General features: G+C 40.7%; 1 long non-coding RNA gene and 1 pseudogene across 1 annotated transcript in view; both read left to right on the top strand.

Annotated features, from left to right (window-relative positions):
- The first annotated feature begins 6,911 nt into the window (after nt 1-6,911).
- LOC100068308 (nucleosome assembly protein 1-like 4) lies at nt 6,912-10,812 on the top strand (annotated as a pseudogene).
- Nucleotides 10,813-11,512: 700 nt separating this feature from the next.
- The window catches only part of LOC138924341 (uncharacterized), a 75,231-nt gene continuing 72,832 nt past the window's right edge, over nt 11,513-13,911 (top strand). The window contains exons 1-2 of the long non-coding RNA XR_011439363.1: nt 11,513-11,671; nt 13,425-13,510. This is a non-coding gene — a long non-coding RNA (uncharacterized lncRNA). The remainder of the gene's footprint in view (nt 11,672-13,424; nt 13,511-13,911) is intronic.

The following is a 13,911-nucleotide window of genomic DNA, read 5'->3' as shown; positions in this document are numbered from 1 at the left end:
GATTTAGGAAGAGATTTATGATTTTATTGGTTAATTGATCTTTCTACAAAATGCAAATAGTTTCATAATTTATTTCTGACAAAATCCAATGCACAAACATTGGAAAAATTCAGATCACACAAAAAACTAAAGAGAAAAGTAATCCAGTCACAGACGCCACCCCTGTTAAGATTTGGCGGATGTGGGACTGGTGTGCCCATTTTGCACTTGGCCGTTGGCCTTTCTCCCTTCCTGGAACACATGCCTGAGGTCACAGGGTGCAGCTGGCAGCTGTGTCCTGAGGCCATGAGGATGAGGCCACAAGCCAGCCAAGTAATGATGGCGGAGTAAAAAGAGAGAAACAAGCCCGGGTCTTGGATGCCGTTGGTGAGCCATTGTCAGTCCTGAATGGCTGTCCCCAGAGCTCTTGTTGATGAGCCATATAAAGCCCCACATTATTTAAGCAGCTGTTAGTTGGGTTTCTGCTACTTGTAGATGAAGTCTTTCCTAAATGATATCAAATCTCAAGTCAATATTTTGCAAAAGATTAGTCAACTGTTTCCAAACAATTTGTTGAGTAATCCATACACCCCCTCTAATTGTAAGTATTTTTATTGTGTCCTAATTCCTATCCACACACACCTTCTCCAGACACATGGCTCTTTTCTCCTCATCAGTGTGTTTAGTCTTGTGACACCACCACACTGTTTTAATGGCTGACAGCGGCACTTCTTTCCTCCTCCCTCTCCCACCACGCCCTGCTTTGGTTGGCACGTGCTTGGATTTTTATTGCCAAATTACTTTCTTTCAAGAGAATGTACAAGTGTGCAGTGTATTTTGTAAGCACAATTACTACAGTTCAGTTTGTATTCTGTGTTAGACATTTCCCCTGACATGAGGTAAGTCCTTCCTTATGACTTACCCATTTACACGTTATTTTGGATGATATTTTTTTGGTAGGGGTCCGACAGTATTAGTATTATTATTATGTTTTCAAGGTAGGCTTTTTTGTGGTGAGGAAGATTGGCCCTGAGCTAACATCTGTTGCCAATCTTCCTCTTTTTTGTTTTCTCCCCAAGCCCCAGTACATAGTTGTATATCCTAGTTGTAAGTCCTTCTAGTTCTTCCATGTGGGACGCCACCAGAGCACAGCTTGATGAGCCGCATGTAGGTCCGTACCCAGGATCTGAAACGGTGAACCCCTGGGTTGCCGAAGCAGAGTGCGCCAACTTAACCCCTACACCACCTGCCGGCCTGGCAGTCTTATTTTTTAAAGCAGATTTTTCAGGACGGGTATACGGGTGATACGGGGCCTGAAACTGACCTGGACTCTTTCTCTTGCTGTGCCTTTTGCTCTGACCCGGGGGGGACACTGGTCCTGGGCTGTGCCTGACTTCTAGGAGACTGCTCAGCACACCTTCCCCAGGTCTAGCCCATTCCTCTGAGCCAAACTGAGGAATTCAACGTACTTTGCTCCCAAATTCATTTTTCTGTTTCTAAAATGGCCTTGTTCTCCCAGGAACCAAGATTTACAACTTTGGACTTCTAATTTTCCTTTTCCCTTAAATCTAATCCTTGAGACACCCCAGGATTTAATGCTGTACTGTTTCTCACAATTTTCTCTTCTTTTTCCCACTGCCAGGGTCCTGTTTCTGCCCTTCTTCACTATCTTTTCTATTATATTCTTAGTTTTTGCATCTGCACATCTCTTGATTCTGTCCATACCTGTTGGATTAATTTTCCTAAGAAGAGGTAAGTCTCTCTTTTACTCAGAAGGCTTGTGCTGGCTATCTTCCTTTCTTCCCTCTGGTTCCATTCTCTCCCTGTCTCTGCCCTCCTCTCGGCCGGGGAGGCAGACCTGTATGGAATCAAGGGGCTTCCTTGCCTTCCGGCTTCCAGCTGGATTCAGCCAGCAGGGGGCACTAGCAGGAGATAGGTTGAGTACGTATTCCTCCCGCTCTCTCCTTCCTGGGCCGTAGGTTGCTTGTCTCCACAGAAGGCCTTACCTCATGTCAGGGGACAATTTCTCACACCTGTAGCATCTCTCTGTAGGTTCCAGGAATCTCTCCTTTACCTTCCCCCTTCAGGCCTACTCGCGGTAACCCTTCTCGCTGTTGCTGGCCGGATGTTGTTCACATCCTTCGTCAATGTACCTTACTCAGCCGACATTTTGTAAATAGTCTCTTCGTGAAACTCCGCTTGTTGATCCCATCTGCCTGTGCTATTTGACTAATAGAAACCTTAAATGCCTTTCTCTTACACCTGTTAAAGTCAGTATAGACTCCTGAGCCCCAACCTGAACGTCGGCTTTCAGGCTGCTCTTCCGTTTCATCCCTGCATCGACCCTTTGCTCCGGTTGAACTGGGTTAGTCATAGTTCCCTGAATAGACCTAAAAAAGTACATTGTGTTTTCTTTGCTTGGGATGCCCTCTTTCTCTAATGTCCTCCATCAGAGACTTGTTACCCTTTTTTCACAGTTCATCTCAAATGCGACCTCTTCCATGACCTTTCGCTTACGTTTTCCTTTAATTTATAACTATTAATGCACTTGTTGTCCCTCCTGTTTTGTAAGCTCTTCGGGGGGCAGGGAGTGACCGTTTTATCCCTCTAGTATTTTCTGCATGGTCGGTGTTCAATAAATACCTAGTGGATCTGGGTAAATTACACTGGTTACATTTAAAGATTCAGATTATTTTAAGGCAGGGCCAATGGTTCGAATCAGGTGGAATAGTTTAAAATTCAGATACTGTATTAGGGTAACGGGGAAAACACAACTTTGGCTCACATGGAGATAAATAACAAGGACAAGTCTGGAGTATCTTTTTATCATTTATTAAAAAAAATATTTACTGAATGCCCACTGTGTATCAGATACTTTCCTAAACCCTGTGAAATGCCTCTATTGATGCCCAGCAACAAGGTATTAATAATTTTTAAATATTAGTCTAATACTAGAAAAAAATTAGAATCTATGATCAGTTACCCAATTGGTAACTCTATAATTAGACTTTTTGGGGGGCGATTTTCATAAAAGCCTGACTTAATTCCAAAAGTTATCAGAAAGTTAACAAAAATATTATTTTCTCACTATATATAGTGACACCGATGGCACTGTTGCTGAAGATTTCCCCATGTTCCCAGAAAAATATTATAATTTATAAAAGGACTATCTAGATTTAGTTTTGTTTTTGAGAATTAGCAGATGGAGGAGCCAGCTGCTTGATAAAAAATGCCACGGGGAATATACATGATGGCTTTTTAATTTATTATCTTTCTTGCGTTATAAATGGTGGATTCTTTTGTTTATCTGCTTGGTAAACAAAACCTGATTCTTAGGAGACTGAGGATCTCTTCCAGTGAATAAGAGGAGAAAAATGGTAAATTGAGAGTATCTAATTTGAGAGAATTTGAGAGAAAATGGTAAATTGAGAGAATTTCACGTCTGTTATAACATTCTCCAAAAGAAGTTCTTTTTGGTATTATCACTCTGTGAAATTGCGTTTTTGTTTTTTTTTTTTAAGCAAACTATGATATCCTTCTCTTGAAGAAAGAAAAGGATAGCCCAAAGAGAATTGTTGCAAGATAAGGATCCTTGTTTGGTCACAAAAATATCAAAATGATGAAATGAATATTAATTGAATATTTACAGAAGAGCTTGATTATATTTTTCCGGTTCTTATGCTTGGGAACTTTACTGAGTTATATTTCAAGTCTAGGGGATATAGATGACTAGAGTAACAGAGAGATTCAGGAACAGCATAAACGTGAAATTTGTTGCTCACTTTTGCTCACCTTGAGTTTGCAAACTTCCTTTTAGTTTTTGGTCCTGAACTGCTGTTTCAGGCTTGATCTGGGTCCTCCCAAATGTGCTATATATTTCAGCACCACTTTTTGTCTGATTGATATAAAAATGAATGATCTCCTTTAGGGAAAGTTAATTTTATGATCTTCTGTGGCTGATTGTCTCTGACTTAATAAGTTAGTTTATGGAATGATAAACTTTATTTTTATTTTTTATTTTTTGCACAAGATGGAAATAAACACGGAATACAAATATGGGAGGATACAAAGCAGTGGGTATTCCAGGTGAATTCCTATCTCTAAGACTCTGTACTTGAAGAAATCTAGATCCTAAAGGTGAGGTCGCATTTTCCACCCCTAAAACAAAACCAAACAGCAAAATGGAAAACCAGTTGGAGAAGTTAATCATCTTTCCTTTGAAAGGATGATAAAAGTTTAGTGTTTGTTTTCGTTGATCTCCCTGAAGGATGTTGCTGAGAGGCCTGTGTTAACTCTGATTCTCCCAAGCCTTTGGGAGTGAGGTGAATGGTTAACTATGGTGAGCAAGGAAGAAATAGTTTACATTGGCTTCAAATATTGGATGTCTCAAACATTTTTGACTCCTGCAATTTCCTCTTCCTTTTAGTTAAGTAGTGGTACCAGGATCTGTCTAATTCTGCTGGAATCTCTTCATGAGAATTCTGTGTTTATGCTAGAAGTTTTATGTTTGCTTAACTTGAGAAGTAATTCCCAAACAAGGCTTAATATATGATATATTTGATAAATAAATTTAAGACAGTAGAACTTTCTGCCTTAATTTAATCAAAATACTTCAGTTATATTTTTAATGCTTATTTCTCCAACACAATTTGACGATCTGATTTTTCGTATTGTTTGACTATCAAATTCTGATTATGAGATGTGACTCAGTTGTATAAGAGGGAGCTTTAATTTTTATTTTACAGTGAGATTTTTTTTCTGTAGGACATACAAGTTAAACTTGCTTTATTTTTTCTCAGCACTTCTTTTTTAACACTATACTTTTTTTACTTCAGGAAAAAGAAAGTGTCTGCACTAAATTTACAATATAGTACTCTGCATAGAGCATTGAAATGCTCTTATAGATTAAGAATCTAAAGTTCTTAATATCAAATTAAAATTATTTGATTTCTTGGGGCATTTTTAAGTGAAATATCTCATTGCCACTGTTGGTTGTGAGAAGGTTCTGGAAGCCTACTCACAACATGGTATAATTTGATAATGGACTTAGATTTCACGTGAGGAAATTGACAAGTTGGAGGAGAGGACAAAAAGCAAAGGGCAGTAGTTTTTGTCCTTTGTACAACAATTGTGTCTTCACTGTAACACTGGACCCTATCATTGACAAAATTTCACTCGATTCCCAACAAAGGTATGTTCTGGCTATCACATGTGTATCTTCAACTCCAACTGTATGGCGTGGATTCCCAGTTCCTCATACCTCATTTCTCACAGTGCTAGTTGTCTTTTTAGATGTGTTTAGCTTCGTATGGAAGCTGAAATAATAAGCCTTGATATTAAAATCTCTATTACTTCTAAAGAAAAAGATGGAATAAATTTAATTCCAAGAGCAAAATGTTGCCTTTAGTATGCCCTGGAGGTCCCAGATTAAAAAGGAAACTTCTTACAAATTCCAGTTCATTTAAACTGCCTCATAGATTGTCTAAGTGGTTTATTTCAAGATCTTGCAAAAATGTTTATAAATGAAAATAAAATAATGTTACAGGGAGAAGGAAACGAGGAAGATTTCTAGAGCTTCTCCAAAGAACAATGGAGAAGCATTTAACTGACGAATCAATTTTAAAACATCTTGAAATCTTGATAATAGTTTGATGATGTGACAAGTCACTCACAGTGACTTCACTTTGTGGTAAATCTTGTGAAATTAGGTGAGAAGGTTGTAAAAGGCATTTTAAAGCCTGTTATGAGGAAGAGAAGTCATATCCATTTAATGCAATTGCAAAAGCCAACCAGAGAAGGTGTTGTGAATTCACTCAATATCAACCGAGTACTTGCTATATGTACTATCAGATAGAGGGGTATTGCTTTATCGCCCTTCCTCTGACGTGTGCTTGAGGAGAGGAAGGAAGCCAGAATACGTCCTGGCCTTCGAGTGTGATGATGACGACACAGCTGATGTACTGCAGGGGCACAGGTTTGGACATGTGCGAAGGAAAGAATTGGGAGTAAGAGGAGAAGGGGCTGGAGTCATTGGCAGCAGTCAGAATACGGACAGCCTTTTGGACGAAGAGCACTGGGCGATAGGTCCTAGGTGGGATGATACTGTGAAGCATTTGGACATCTGTTCCCCTCTTCACCCAAACCGCTCCTCTACACCGTGGTTCTTCCCTATGTGCTACTAGACTCAGGGCCCTTGAGAGCTCCATTGCTCCCTGAAAACAGAGAACACAGTACACATGAAAACATGTGTACGACTATTACTTACATGAGAGACAGCACCTAGCATGGGTATAAAGGAGAATCTGAGAGACAACTAAGCCAGGCTAATGCGGGAGGGAGGTGTTTAAAACCTCTCCCTGGCACAAGAGGTAGTGAGTGGGGGCCATGCCCAAAGGGTGAGAGACAGCGCTGTGCTGCCTCCTCACGGGAGCCGTGAGGGCTGAAAGCATCCCGATGACAGCTGTTTGATGATGTCCTCTCCGACCTCTTAGAAGTTACTAACAGTGCAAGTAAATGAAGAAATTCTCATGCACCTGGTGATGCAGAATCCTCAAGTTTTGGTATCTTTACAGGAATGACTTAAAACTGTGTTTTACACACCTTCAAGCTACATTGACACTTCACCTAAGCAGTAAAAAGATGAGCCAATGCACTGAAATAACTTCAGGTGAAATGTACTCCTTTGGAAGCCAAGATCTATGGGGACATTCATTCTCGGAAATAAAGTGTGCAGCATTATACCAGTCTTTTTGATGAGGGAAGGAATTTTCTGTGGTAGTGTTAAACTTCCAGTGTGAATGAAGCAGCGCATAAACTGGCTGGAGTCCTTGCTATGGCCTGAGTGTTTGTGTCCTCCCAAAATTTATATGTTGACTTCTCAACACCTAAACTGATGGTATTGGGAGGTGGGGTCTTTGGGAGGTGATTAGGTCATGAGGGGGATCCCTCATGAAGGAGATCAGTATCCTTTTAAAAGAGACTCCAGAGAGCCAACTCACCCATTCACCATGCGAGGACAGAGTGAGAAGCCGGCAGTCTCCAACCCAGAAGATGGCCTTCGCCAGAGCCCAGCCATGCTGGCCCCCAGATCTTGGACTCCCCACCTCGAGAACTGTAAGAAATAAATGTTAGTTTATAAGCCACTCAGTCTGTGTTATTTTGTTATAGCAGCCCAAACAGACTAAAACAGCCCTGAGAAATAAGAGTCAGAGCAGAAGAAAAAGCAGCAATCATAGGAAAGTCAGACCCCAATCGAATTCCAGAGTTCTGGTTCCTCTGCTTTAGAAATGTCCCCAACCTCTAAATAGGAAAGTGAAGTAGTCCAGAAATATGATGAAACCATCTCGAAATATCTTCAGGCTCTTAAAGTAAAATTTTCAGATCCTGGACTTGTCTTTTGTTTTAGATGTCCACGTTGAACCCAATGACTACTTTACCAACAAAGTTCTGACAAAAACTTGCAGGATAAACTCTGAGCCAGATAAGGCAGATCATTTTTGCTTTGAAGGCCCTGGAATAGTTGATTATAATGGCTATAGTATTGATTGGAAAAAAGGAAAGAAATTACAGTTCAACCAATCAAGAAAAACAGAAACACTGATTCCAGGCCCTGTTAGAACAATTGCTGAGCAAGTGTGGAGTGGTTCATTTTTTTAAAATTAACTTCTTCAGTCTGCTGATAACACCTGAAGATGAAGTCATCGGATGAAAGTTCAGAATTCACTTTAGTATCAGATTTTGAAACTCAGAAATTCTGGAAAATATGATTCCACATAGTGTATATTACTTTATTGGAGAAGCCATAGAGATGATGAGAATTTTGAAGAAGGCAAGGAAGAGGAAGAAGAGGAAGAGGAAGTGAAAGGAGGAAAAAGTTGGACGATGCTGAAGTTGGCCTCAGTTGTAATTTTTTGTTTGGCTATCTTTCATACGTTTCTAGAAAGAAGCCACCTGACCTGCTGAATGCATGTAGCAGTAAGAAGTGCGTACTCTTCCATGGGGCTTGAACACGTAATGGCTATGTCAGAACACCAGGCTCACTAGGGGAGTCAGTCATTGCTGCAGCAAATTCTTATTGACAGTGTTTACGGACAGCTTGTTTTCAAGTGAATGATTTTCATTTTAACTTTTCTTTCTTTTAAAATTTTGCTTAACTTGTTACTTAAGTGTCATCAGAAATAAGAATAAAGCTCTTACAGCACTTTCTACAACCTTGGGTACCAGATCTGGGCAATCTTTCTAGGCCTGCACTGAGAGAAGCCCTAAGACCACATTGGGGTTGGGCCTGGGCTGGGAGAGCGGTATTGGAGTGGCCAATAGACACATAGGGAAGATAATATGATAGTGTAGTTCAAAGGCTCTTAGAATCTTGTAATGTGCTAGTAAAAAGATTTATTTTTCCTTTCTTTAGAAGAAATCCACACGTTTTGTTTCCAGCAACTAAAATCTGCTTCATGTGAAAGCGTCAAATGTGTATTTATGCTGATCGTCTCAGAAAAGCCAAGGTGAGTAAGCTTATGCTTTCCTCACAGTTTTACATTCTGTTTTTTTTTTCCATTTTGCCTTTCCAGAGAATGGGTGGGGGAAAGTGGGCACACTGGTTCTCAGGTGTTGCCTTGAGAGTTCTTCTTCACAGGTCTTTAAGCCTTGTTTTTAGGTACTTTGACTGATGTTGTTGCTCATTTCCAAGTTTTCTGACGCTATGTTTGTCACTAAAGTTCTAGTAACTTAGCCCAGAAAGGAATGATAGCTCCTAATCCTTCCCAGAGGCCTCGACAGAAAAAACTGCATCTTCTTGCCTGTAGCTTTTGAAGGAAAGGAACTGTTTTCATAATATACAAGCCAAATTTTGCAGTTAAAAATTAAATGGACTGTAACCAAAAGAGACAGGATTTGTGAGTTTTTTGATTTCTCAGCTAGTGTTGAGAAGCTTAGAGTGGAAAGTATAAATTTCCAATTTTGTCACATAAATTTAAAGTCCTCTTTATCAGTAATGCTCTCATTTCTCGGCTCCACTATTCTGCTTTGTTTTAAAAGCCCTGGATTCGGTGCAGCCTGTTTCTTGATTGATGTGCAGGATGTCAAAAGTGTTTGACAGCAGCCTCTGTCAGCGGGGCACTAGCAGAAGGTCAACATCGTGACCAGGCATGTAGAGAATGCTCCAGCCTTGCCTTATAATTCACATTTGTAATGTAATGTAGTACAGTGTTCAGTGTGTACAGAATAGTTAGAATATCTTATCAAAGTTGTGAGACATGAATCCAGCACAAACAAACAAAGATAAAACCAGAGAAGACACAAGTGGTAAACCTTCTGAGAGCTAGAAAAGGGAGAGGAGTTGGGAGGTAATGATAGAGCTGGACAATGCGTGAAGGTCCCTGAGAAGGAGCCTTGTGTGTTCTCTAAAGGAGGGGGGATGGACTCCCCACGAAGTATGAGCATCTGTCCTCTCTCATTCCCTGTCTTGCAACCACACAAGGAAGCCATCTCACAGTATCATGAGGTCCCCATGCCACCATGTCAGGAGAGCCATAAAATAGAACATCAATGGTAGAGGGTCTAATGGAGCTCTGGTGGCCCTGGGGTGGCATGGAAAAGTTGCTCATTTTTCTCATGTCCCTGAGGAGGGCACAGCTGTTAGCTGAGAGAGAGTGACATGGTGGACCTGAGGAAGTGTCACATTCTTGTTGAGGGACACCACAGAAGAAAGAGGTGTGGGCCATAAGGCCAGAGACCGGGTGGGCTGCCTCAGTGAATCCACTGTGGACCAATGAGTCCATCTTCTGAGCACTGAGTGGGATCAAATTCTCACTAGATGGCAGCAGAGTGTAGGGCCCAGGATATGAAAGGAGAATCAGATACCTTCCCATCACCCCTAACCCCATGCCCTACCACTGCTCCTTATGATGGTCCTTCTTCAGGAACTCATGTGCCATTTCTCTAGGAAAGGAGAAACCAACAAACTCTAAATTGGTTTAACTTGGAATGACTGAGTTTACTCTGAAACTAGTACAATTTTGTTTTCTGCTTCCAAATACATCGCAGCACCGCCAACTCCCAGAAAAGTGTAAGGTCTAATCCCTTAATAAATCCCTTGTTCTTTGTTGCTGAGGGCAGTTCTATTTCTCTATTTCAACCATGTTATAGAAATTGATGTTGGCCCTGGTTCCAGAGGAACAAAACTTTAGGATAGCGTTCTGAATCGGTTCTGGATGATCTGGAAGTGACTTTTGGATGTGCTTTAAAGATTTAAAGGCAGTAGTAACCGTTTTTCCATTGCTAGAATGGACACTTGCTCATGGCATGCAGTGGCAAAACAGTTACGTAAATTATCTGTAGACACTTATAACCCAATCTCTACGCAAGGTCAAAGTTTCCTTTTAGGGCAGTCATGGATGGTCCCAACCCAGACTTTGAGTGGGGAACTTGAAACCCTGAGCTCACTTGGAAGCAAGCAGATCACTCCATTATGCTCCTTATATTGGAATGAGCAAGCATCCTGATTTGTCCAGAACTGAGAGGGCTCCTGGAATGCCCAAACTGGAAAAGTCCCAGGCAGACCAGGGTGAGTCTATATTCACTAAAGTGTTCTGTGACAGCAATTACTTGACGGCAGAAATTAGTGCCTTCAAGGACTTGGAAGGTGCAGGAATGATGATTTCTACCACAGCTCCATTCTACCTATCTTTTTGGGCTGTTTGGAAGACAGACAGATTTTGGAGTATGAAAGCGGATTACTCTAAACTTAATCTGGTGGTGACTCCAGTTGCTGGCACTTTTCCAGATGAGATTTTGTTCCTGGAGAAAATCAACATATCCTCTAGCTCCTGGTAATTAGTGGCTAGTGAATGGTTCTTTTTATCTACACTTGTTAATAACGTTATTAATGAAAAGTTTGCTTTTAGTTGGTACCTTTACTATCCTGCCTCAACTTCCTGTGTCAACTCTCCGGCATTTTACCATTGTCAGGGTGTATCAGTCAGGGTTCTTCAGAGAAACAGAACCAATAGAAAATATATATAAATTTATTTGTTATGAGGAATTGGCTCAGGTGATTATGGAGACTGAGAAGGCCCACAAGCTGGCACTTGCAAAAGCTGGAGACCCAGGAAAGGTGGTGGCATACTTCCAGTCTAGAGCTGAAGGCCTGAGAATCAGTAAGTTCCAGTCCAAGGGCAGAAGAAGACTGATGTCCCAGATCAAGTAGGCTGGCAGGCAGGAAGCAAAAAGACAAAAAGAGAGAATTGCTCTTTCCTCTGCCTTTTTGCTCTATTTTGTTCTTTTTCAAGGCTGTCAACGGATTGGATGTGACCCACTTGCATTGGGGAGGGCAGTCTACTTTACGGGGTCCACTGGGTCAAATGTTAATCTCATCCAGAAACACTCTCACAGCCACACTAAAAATAATGTTTAATCTGGGCACTCCTTGGTCCAGTCAAGTTGACACCTAAATTTAACCATCACAGAGGGATTAGCAAGTTGTTTCTGTAAAGGGCCAGAGAGTAAATATTTTAGGCTTTCTGGGCCACACGCAGTCTCTTCTCCCCTTGTTCCTTCTCCTCCCTCTACTTCCTCTTATTTTCAACTAGCTAAAAATGTGAAAATGATTCTTTGTTCTCAGGCTGTATGAAAACAGAGTGAAAGCCCAGATTTGGCCCATGGGTCATAGTTTGTCAACTCTTCTAGCCCACAGGTAAGTCAAGTAGCTAATATAACCACCAATTTACAGATAACTGGAATCTCAGAAAGTTTTAACAGCTTGCCTAAGTTTCCGCAGAGAGTAAATGTATTATCTTGGATTTTAAAAAGTTTCCTTAAGAGTCTAAACCTTTTAATCTTTCCTTGCACTAATTTTTTTTCTGATTTTATCTTTTATGCTGATAGTTTTATTTTATCATCGCTGATGAGCAGGGATCCTATGTAAAAATTAACTTGTTGTGGTCAATGTTTAATGTTAGAAAGACTATCTCACCATTGAGATAAGTGGTCATAAGACTGAAATCATTGCATTTGACCAACATTTGCCAGCATTGTACTAATTAATTTAACAGATATTCATTGCAGGTGTAGTAGATGCAAAGCACTGTGATAGGAACTGCAGATATGGTGACAAACACTCTCCTTGATCAAATTCTAATCAGGCTCTTCTGAGCTCCTTTTCAACTTGGTCTCAACTTTTGGATTTCCATGTTGGTCTCTGCATTGTCCAATTTTAGCAAGAATCCTGCTAAATAATTTAGCCAAAATCTCCTGTCCTTGATGTCTGACCACACTCAATACCTGATCAGGTCCCTCATGCGCCATCATACCCCAGGTGATATCTAATCACCGTGGTTGCCTTCAGCAAGAACCTGTTAGGTTCAGCCTAACCTAGTTTAAGCCCAATATTTCCTGTTAGTAATTTTCCATTTACTGACCTCTCCCCGCCGCCAGCTGCACCCCATTCCTTTACCGTAACTTCCGACTTGCTCATGCTGTATTTGAGTCCAACCTTTCTCCCCCACTACAAAACCAACCCCATTGCTGTGTTCCTTATTACTCTCTCAATAGTTCCCTTGAGTTAAGTCTGCCTTACTATTCTTTAACAAGTGTCATGAATAAATTTTTCTTTAAAAATGCCTAAGTGTAAGACAGACTTGTTCCCTGTTCTTTCAGAGATTACTCTCTAGGAAACAAACTTTAAACAGAGAATTGAACAATGAAAGGAATAGGAGTTGTAGTATTTGCTCCAAAGGAGAAGTCAGGTTGCTGTCGAGTTACTAGTAAATTACTCCTATCCCATCAGTCAACACTTAGAGTCAGGGTGAGGGAGGGAGGTGCAGTCCATGGAGTTGAGAAAGGAGCTTGGATTAAGAGAGAGAGAGTTTTGGCCACGTGATTTACTGATGGAGACCTTACCACTACCTATTCTATCCGGAAGTTCTCAGGGGTTTTAATTAAAGAGTCAAAGCTCCTATAATAAAAGGTCATATTGGGAAGGGTAATTTTAATATGATGGTTGTACCCTTTAGCTCAGTGATTCTCTAATTTGATAAAACAGCTTATTAAAATGCAGAGCTTATTAAATATGCCAGTTCCAAGTCCAGAGATTTCTGATGGGGCCTAGGAAAATGCATTTCTACCAAGCGCTCCAGATGACTCTGAAGTAGGAAGTCCATGATCCACACATTTGGTAAATATTGCTGAAGACAGAAGACAAAGGTGTTATATGGGTCTTTGTTCCCTGAGTCCCCAAGAAGGAATGCATCAGCTACTTTTAAGACCCTACTTTTAAGGATGTTAAAGCCACTTCAGACCTTTGTTACAGAATCTTGGTCTTCATTGTCTGGTTTGCCTCCAGCTATTATGCACCCCCGTTCTCACCCTATCCTGACCTTCTGAGGTGTGCTTGGGTTTTCTTGTAATTACATGCTTGCCTTGATTTATGTTGTTTTTCTCTTTTTCAGTCATGACTTTTGTTGAATGCTGGCTCCCCCAAAATATTATCCAACCAACTCATTGAGAAGACAGAGCTGAATTTATTCTTGCCATGGTAAGGGAGAGCACTGCATTGACATCATCTTACCATCTTAGCGGGAAGAGGACAAAATTGGGGTATTTATGATAATTTCAAAGTCCAGTTTAAGCCTGATCTTTCAATACAGCGACTGGATTAGAATTGGGTAAGAGTCACAGTGTAATAATTTAAAACGGGTGGATTTTGAGGTGATGGGTTCAGAATCTGAAGATGCAAACTGTCATTTATGGATTTCTATTGAAGAGTTTGGGTCTTTCATGAAATTCTTGGTATGACCAAAAAAGTTATTTGTAACTTTTATCTTCCTGGGCAAGAGTTTCCTGGAATATAAAGTTATATTGATGATGGCAGGGGAATAATAATGTCCTGTAAATGTAGACAGGAAGCTGTGTGGCTGAAGATGGTTTTGGCTTTCA

The sequence above is a fragment of the Equus caballus genome, chromosome 5, assembly GCF_041296265.1.
Source record: "Equus caballus isolate H_3958 breed thoroughbred chromosome 5, TB-T2T, whole genome shotgun sequence".
Taxonomy (NCBI): domain Eukaryota; kingdom Metazoa; phylum Chordata; class Mammalia; order Perissodactyla; family Equidae; genus Equus; species Equus caballus.
This window is presented reverse-complemented; position numbering and strand designations above follow the sequence as displayed.